General features: G+C 40.3%; 1 pseudogene across 1 annotated transcript in view; it reads left to right on the top strand.

Moving 5' to 3' along the window:
• Positions 1 to 5,493: 5,493 nt before the first annotated feature.
• The window catches only part of LOC308415043 (ras GTPase-activating protein-binding protein 1-like), a 48,663-nt pseudogene continuing 45,861 nt past the window's right edge, over positions 5,494 to 8,295 (top strand). The window contains exon 1 of the transcript in view: positions 5,494 to 6,921. The product of the transcript in view is annotated as a ras GTPase-activating protein-binding protein 1-like (transcript). The remainder of the gene's footprint in view (positions 6,922 to 8,295) is intronic.

Below are 8,295 nucleotides of genomic sequence, written 5' to 3'. Positions count from 1 at the left end.
TTCCTCCTTCTCATTGTCATCCTCCTCCTTCCTTTAGTGCTATTACTGTCACCTCTAAGATATATAATTTTAATTTCCTTCATCACTGAACTTTGCCTCTTGCTAACATGATATAACTACTATCCCTGTCACTCCCCCAGCTTCATATAAATGTCTTACCTTCCTCACAAGAGTCATCAACTCCTCCCTACTGAGCTCTGGACCAAGGGGGAGTACATTCTAGATTCACCACCACCTTTCATTCAATGTTTATTTAATGTTCCTTAACTAAAGTACAGTCCCTTGATCAAATATTCTGTTGGTTTTGTTTCCTTAAAGAACTCAAATACAATGGCACAGAATAATAGAAGTATCCCATTAAATATTGTGCTCCAAGAGATCTGTCTAAGTTGCTGAGTGATTAAATCAGATTAAAGAGTAAATGAATGAGTGTGTTATAGAGAAATAATGGCAGATATTATGATTTCTATTTTCGGGACTTGGCAACAAAAGGAAGCAGTGGGATAAGATAGTATCTGTGAATGACAGAGGGATTCTTAGTTCACTTTAGAGAACTCATGAATAGAAAAAATGAACAAAGAGAGATTGCTGGAATTAGCAAATGGTCTGAAATTGATGGAGTATGCAGTCCCACCTCAAGAAGTAATAGAAAAATTTACAATCCAAGCAGAATATCTAGCTTGAAAAAGAATAGAAATATTTCTTTGGCAGAAATGGGAGAGAAATAACAAGAAACTAAAACCCAGAAATTCTGAGTAGGTGGGGTGAATATAAGGAAAAAACTCAAGAAAAATACAAGGAAAATATTTTAAAATAAGAAGTATCTTGATTTTCTCTCATGAGTAGTTCCTGCTTTCTCATAAGGTACAAGCAATATCATCGGCTAGGCATATAGGGTTTTAGAATCCAGAGTTTGTACACAGAAATAGCTGAAACATCCATTGTAGCGAATGTGGCAGGGTGTCCGCAAGGATGAATGTAATAGTTGCTGACTGAAGCAGAGACGCAAGAAGTAGATGAGGAATGTTCATTCCTTCCTTTAGTACAGATGCTAGAATTACAGGATAGAAGTCGCCATGTTGAACACAGGATAAAGTCATAGGGTATAATGGCTCAAGAATATTAGAGCAACAATTAGTGGCATAGCTGGGCATGGAGCCTCTAGCAGGCAGGGAGGTAAGTACAGTTAAAAAGAACACTATGAATGGAGACAGGAGAGCTGACATCATGCAAAAGGGTAAGATCAGTGTGAATGAGAAAGTAAGAAATTTGCAAGACTACAAGTACCATTAAAAACTGATTTTTAAGAATTATTAATTAATGCAGCCACCACTACCACAAAAAATACCTTGAAGGTATCTCTGACTCTTGCCTACTTTTGGGACTCTTTTCCTCCTACTGGGTTGCCTTGACCAGCCTTGATATGAGGGTTTGTATCTAGTTTTATTGTAATTTGTTATGCCATGCTAAGCTTATATCCCTAGGAGAGATGAGATAATTTAAATATTAGTCATACCCAATATATGCTTATGGTTGATTCATGGAAATAGGAGGGAATTGTTTCATTGGTGATGATTGGAAAGTTTACTGTCAATTGCAATAAATGATCAACCCATTGAAGGTACAGTGATGTTAAATAAATGTTGATTGTCAACATTAATGTATCTAAAAATCAATAGAAGACAAGCCACTTGGAATACCTGTGAAGAATTTTCTTAATTAGAAGTTTAAATGATACATACTAAATGGAGGCAGCACCTTCCGTGGCATCTCAGATAAAAGAGCAAAATAAAGAAGTTTTGCTTTTACTTGTATACCTTTAGTCTCACTGGCAAATTCATCTGTTCTGTTCCTGTTGCTAACTGCTGCATTCCTTTGCTTGTATCAAAACCCAACTAGCTTAACAGTGATTGCAGACCGGTGGCTCTCCAGACATTCTGTAGGCCGCTAGCACCAGATTGGGACTGCTGAAGTGGCTAGCCTTGTGGACTTAGCTATCAGGTATCAGGCTCTCATTCTGTCCAATGTGAAACAGTCAATGTTGCATTGCTCAGACAATACTATGTAAGCCAATCTGATAAATAACCTTTTAATATGAGTTCATTCTATCAGTTCTGTTCCTCTAGAAAACCCTGAGTATTATAACTACCTAATCAGGAAGAAAAGAGATGGCAGACATGTAAAGGCGTGTACAGAAATCAAAGAATATATGTTAAAAAAAACATTCTGGGTGGATTTAGATATTAGGTGAGGTCACACAGTATCAGAAGGAAAGATAAGTTCTCCCTCATATGTGATTCCTAATGTGTGTGTGTGTGTGTGTGTGTGTGTGTGTGTGTGTGTGTAGACAAATATACATGTAGGCTTGTTATGACATGTGGAAAGGAAAACAAGAAAGAAAATATTATGGGATGAAGAAAGACTAAATACAGGTAATGCATACTCGTAAGGTCAAGAAAGATGGTAGCTAATTGTTTTTCATGGTTTGGGGTGATGTTTCTTGGTAGAAAATGCATTTAAATATATTTGAGAGTGAAGGTATAAAGTCAAATGTAAAGCTGTCAGCTGCAAAATTGCTATTCTGACTATTAAAGATTGACTGAGATGTCTGGACTTTGGGCCTCATTAATTTGGGTGTTCAGGATCTTTTAATAAAATGTTAATGAAAAAAGCAGGCCCCTGCTTCTGACTCTATTGCCTCTCTTCAAATCCCTTTCTTCACCATACTAGTTCTACAAAAGAGCTATACCCTCAGCTCTTAACATTTATTTGATCTGTTATAACTCAGAGTCCTATTAATTTTTTAAGAAATGTTACCCAATTCTGCTATAAAATAATAGAAGCTATCCCCATTCAAATGTACTTGTGTGCCTGTTTATAGCTCCGAACACTTAATTTTTTTCTATTTTTAAATTTTTCTTTTTAATTTTTATTCTTCTCTAATACAACATATCCCAACAACTGCTTCTCCTCCCTCCACTTGCTCCCAGTACTCCCCACCTTCCCTTCCCAACAGATCCATTGCATACCACATCTCCCCTGCCCCAAGAAAATAACAGGCCTCCCAGAAAGATCAGCTTAACATGGTATAACAATTTACAATAACATTAGATACAAACCCTCATATCAAGGCTGGTCAAGGCAAGCCAGTAGGAGGAAAAAGATCCCAAGTGTAGGCAAGAGTCAGAGATACTCTCGTTTTTTTTTTTTTTTTTTGTGGTAGTGGTTGTTGCATTAAAATATAATTACATCATTTCTCACTTCACTCTCATTTGTTACACCTCTCCCAAGTCTGTCCTCACCTCTCCCTCACAAATCTATGGCTTCCTCTGTAACCATTGTTACATATACACATAAATGAATAAATAACTAAAAATTGCTGAGTCTGTTCGGTGTCGCCTGCATTTATGTGTTGTGTTGCTAGGGCTAACCACTTTGCACTTGGCTAATTTAGGTTATGTTAATGACTGATATGTTATATAAAAAAATCAAAGATTATTGACTAATTTTATGTAAATTACAGATGAAGAGGAGGAGGATGGAAATAAAACCGATATTACTGTTGGTGATCATAAAAATGGTAATGATAGTTAACTGGTATTGGGCATATATTAAATGTCAGGCATTACTAACATAAACATTTTACTTAAATATATTCAACTACCTACCTAATACTATTACTTTTATGTCCCTTAGACACCTGGATATTACCATGTCCAAAGTACGGTAAAAGACAGAAAAGATTATAGAGGGCTTATTTCCTAATACAGAAAGAGAATAAATAAGGAAACAAATAAAATTCAATGTTAGGTAATAAAAATAACAAAAACTCTAGAGAGGTAAAAGATTGCTGGTTAGTTTATCAATTTGACGCAAGCAAGAGTAACCCAGGAAAGGGGATTTATGATTAAAGTAGGAGAGTCCAGTCACTGTGGACCATACCACTCTCAGGCAAGTGATCCAGAGATATATGAGAAAGCAGGCTGTGGAAACCATGACAACCTCTAAGCAGCATTCCTACAAGGTCTGTGCTTCAGCTCCTGCCTCCAGGTCCCTGCCTTGTGCTTCTGCCCTGCCTTCCCTTCATGGTGTACTGTACATGATGTAGTTTCCCAATAATAGAAAGAAACTAAGACCAATGGTGATAAGGTGTGTATGGGTAGACAGAGCTGCATTCGATGGGATGGTTAGGCAAATTAGGTTAACAGTAACTTTTCAACTTGAGAGCTGAAACATGATAATGCAGTAGCTATGAGAAAAACTAGCAGCAAGCATTCCAGGAATAAAGAATAGAAGCATAAATTCTCTTTCACAAGAGAGAGACTTAATATGCCATTAAAATTGGTTGAAACAATTAGAAAATTAAGAGAAGTCATGGGCATGAAATGTAGTGTAAGGTTAGAAAAGAGAGATGAGCAGTCATCAAATCTTGGAGAAACTAGAAGGCCATGAAAGGAGTTTTGATTTTATTTGACATATAATTGGTAGTTATGAGTTAATCTTTACTGTAATGGATGTGAGAGAGGATCTGATTTTTATTTCCATTATGGTAAAGCTGAAGATCTAGGGAGAGAGCTTAGAAACTAAACAAGTTTCTTTAATAGTCCACAGTAGAAAAGCTGGTGATTTAAGGATGTCATCAATGCTAGATTTTAGAAAGGTAGCGTGATGCTGTCTGGGAACAGGTCTGTTCTGGCCCAGAGACAGAGCCAGGTGTCCAACATCAGGACTCAGGGCCTTCCCACAGACCGTTGAGCATCTAGAAGAACCTCACAAGTGCTCTCCCACCTGAGCCCATAGGTAAGTCCCCCACTCCTGCCCCACTGACTATCCAGGGAGAAACTGCCTAGAACTCTTGGGACTCAGGTAGCATGGTGTTCTCTGGGAACAGGTCTGCTCTGGCCCAGAAACAGAGCCGTGTCACCACCATCAGGAATCACTCCCTGCCCGGTGAGAGCTGAACACCCAGGAGCGATCACCATCCTGAGCTTTTACACCCACAGGAGAGACAAGCACCAGTCAGAGACAACAAGATCCCCTAACATCACAGATAACAAGATGCCAAGAGGCAAGTGCAAGAAACTAAACAATGGAAACCAAGAAAACCTAGCAAAATGAGAACCCAATTCTCCCACCACAGCAAGTAGTGGATTTCCCAACACACTAGAAAAACAAGATATTGACTTAAGATCATACTTCATGACAATGATGAAAGTTCCTGAGAAGCACATGAATAACTCCCTTAAAGAATGACAAAAGAACACATGCAAAAGTTTTAAAGAGGAAAGCAAAAAATCTCTTAAAGAGCTACAGGAAAACACAACCAAACATGTGAAGGAATTGAAAATGGAAATAGAAACAATGAAGAAATCACAAAAGGGAATAACCCTGGAGATAGAAAACCTAGGAAAAAAATCTGGAGTCATAGATGCAAGCATCACCAACAGACTACAAGAGATTGCCGCCACCTCCTGCTCAGCTGCATAGGTTGAATCCACCAAAGCGATGGTTATGAAGAAGCCTAGTCTCCTGTTGGTCAGGCAAGTGTTTGTGTGACAGTATTACATCCTGCTGAAACCAGGCCCCGGACATGTACGGATTTTATGGAAAGAACTCTTCCTATGTCCATGGAGGCTTGGATTCCAACAGGAAGCCAGCAGATGGAGTCTGAAATCCACGGGAAAGTAATGTCACAAAACTTCACCAACTGCCATACCAAGATCTGCCACATGGATGCTCGCACAACTCTGAATGATATGGTGGTACAAGTGATGGGGCTACTGTCTAACAATAACCCAGCTCTACAGAGGTTCATGAAGACCTTTGTCCTTGCCCTGAGGGCTCTGTTGCCACCAAATTCTATGTTCACAATGACATCTTCAGATACGAAGATGAGGTCTTTGGTGGCTTTGTTACAGAGCCTCAAGAGGAATCCAAGGAAGAAGTAGAGGAACCTGAAGAAAGACAGCAGATACAAGAAGTGGGGCCTGATGATTCTGGAACTTTCTATGATCAAACTGTCAGCAATGACTTGAAGGGACATTTAGAGGAGCCTGTTGTGGAACTGGAATCAGAGCTGGAGCCAGAGCCAGAGCCGGAACCTGTGCTGGACATTCAAGAGAATAAGCCTAAGCCTACATTGGATGTGCAGAAGAGTGCTTCTCTGGCCCTGACAGATGTGGCCCCAACAGATGTGGCCACAGCACAGGAGGACTTGAGGACACTTTCTTGGGCATCTGTGACTAGTAAGAACACCTTACTAATGTTCTTACTAGTCACAAATGCCCAAGAATAGCCTTCCTCCTAGTGAGGTTATTCCAGTTACAGGGAATACCAGCTCATGTGGTCAAAGTGCCAGTATCACAGCACCATCCAGAATCTAAGCCTGACTTTCAGATCATACCACAAAGGCCTCATAGAAATCAAAGAGTTTGAGAGCAGCGGTTCAGTATCCCCCCTCAGAGAGGACCCTGACCAATCTGTGAGGCTGGTGAACCAGGAGACATGGAACCTCGAAGGATGGTGAGGCACCCTGACAGTCACCAGCTCTTCATTGGGAACCTGCCACATGAGGTGAAAAAGTCGAAACTGAAGGCTTTTTTTTCCAAAGGTATGGGAATGTGGTGGAGCTGAGCATCAACGGTGCTGGGAAGTTCCCCAATTTTGGTTTTGTTGTGTTTGATGATTCTGAACCTGTTCAGAAGTTCCTTAATAATTGGCCCATCATGTTCTGAGGTGCAGTCTGCCTGAATGTGGAAGAGAAGACTGGAGATGCCAAGGAAGGCGACCACAGGGATAGCCGCCTTTGGGGACCTGGGGGCCCCCCGTGGTGGACCAAGTGGTGGAATGAGAGACCCTTCCCTGCGAAGGCATGGTGCCTAAACTATTCCACAAATTAGAAACAGAAGGAACACTACCCGAGTCTTTCTTCAAAGCCACAATTACTCTTATTCCTATACCACACATAGACCCTACAAAGATAAAGTACTTCAGACCATTTTTTCCTTCATGAACATTGATGCACACACCTTATGAAGCTCAAAAAGAAATAAGGCCAGAATGTGGGTGCCTCAGTCCTTCTTGGAAGGGAGAACAAAACAGTCACAGGAGGAAATATAGGGAAAAACAGAGGAACAGGGATTGAAGAAAAGTTCATTCAGTGGCTGCATCACTTGGGGATCTACCTCTTATGCTGCCACCAAAGCCAAGCACTGTTGCTGATGCCATGTAGTGCTTACTGGCAGGAACCAGATAGAGATGCCTCCTCAGGGACTATGTCAGAGTCATATAGATACAGATGAGAATGCCTAAAGCTAACCATCGGACTAAACACGGAGACCCCAATGAAGGTGCTAGAGAAAGGACTGAAGGAACTGAAAGGGTTTGTACTTTATGGGAAGAACAACATCATCAACCAGCCAAACCCTCTAGAAATCTCAGGGACTAAAACACCAACCAATGAGCACCCATGGAGAGACCCGTGGCTCTAGTTGCATATGTAGCAGAGGATGGCCTTATCTGGCATCAATGGGAGAAGAGGGAAGAGACCTTTGGTCCAGTGAAGGCATGTTTGCCCAGTGTAGGGAAATGTCAAGGCACTGAGGTGAAGAGGGTGATTGGGAGAGGGACCACCTTCAAGAAGCAAGTAGAGGATGAGGGGGGATGAGAGTTGTGGGGGAGAGGATAACATTTGAAATATAAATGCAGAGAATATGCAATAAAATTATTTTTAAAATAGATTTTAGAGGCAAAAAAATGGATAGAAATTACAGATATAGCAGATACAATAGAGAGATATACAAAATGATTCACCATTCCAGCTTAAGAAATTGACTAAATCTATGTAATGTAAGGAAGACTTTGGCAAAGACTGGCTTTGTAGGTAATGTAGAGACAATCACCAATTCTGTCTGAATTATATCATATTTGTGGAACTACTCAAACATTCTTGTGGAGATATGAAGTAGGATTTTTAAAAATCTATTTACCAAAAGCAATCAAGACAGACTTCAGAGATGGCTGAGTGTGTAAAGTACTTGCTGAACAAGCATGAGGATCTGAGTTCATATCTTAGCACCTTACGTGTGTGTTCATAAGCTTCTGTATGCATGGCATAGGGCGGTGGAGTCAGGTGCATCCCAAGGCTGCACTGGACAGTCATTCTCACTGAAACATCAAGCTCTAGATTCTGATGTCAGCCTGTGACCCACACATAAAAAATGGGTATGTATTCCTTTGTATACATACACACATACACACACATGAATACACATACATCACACAAACATTCTCACA

The sequence above is a fragment of the Micromys minutus genome, assembly GCF_963924665.1.
Source record: "Micromys minutus genome assembly, chromosome: X".
Taxonomy (NCBI): domain Eukaryota; kingdom Metazoa; phylum Chordata; class Mammalia; order Rodentia; family Muridae; genus Micromys; species Micromys minutus.
The sequence above is the reverse complement of the archived record's forward strand: the minus strand, read 5'-3'. Positions and strand labels throughout refer to the sequence as shown.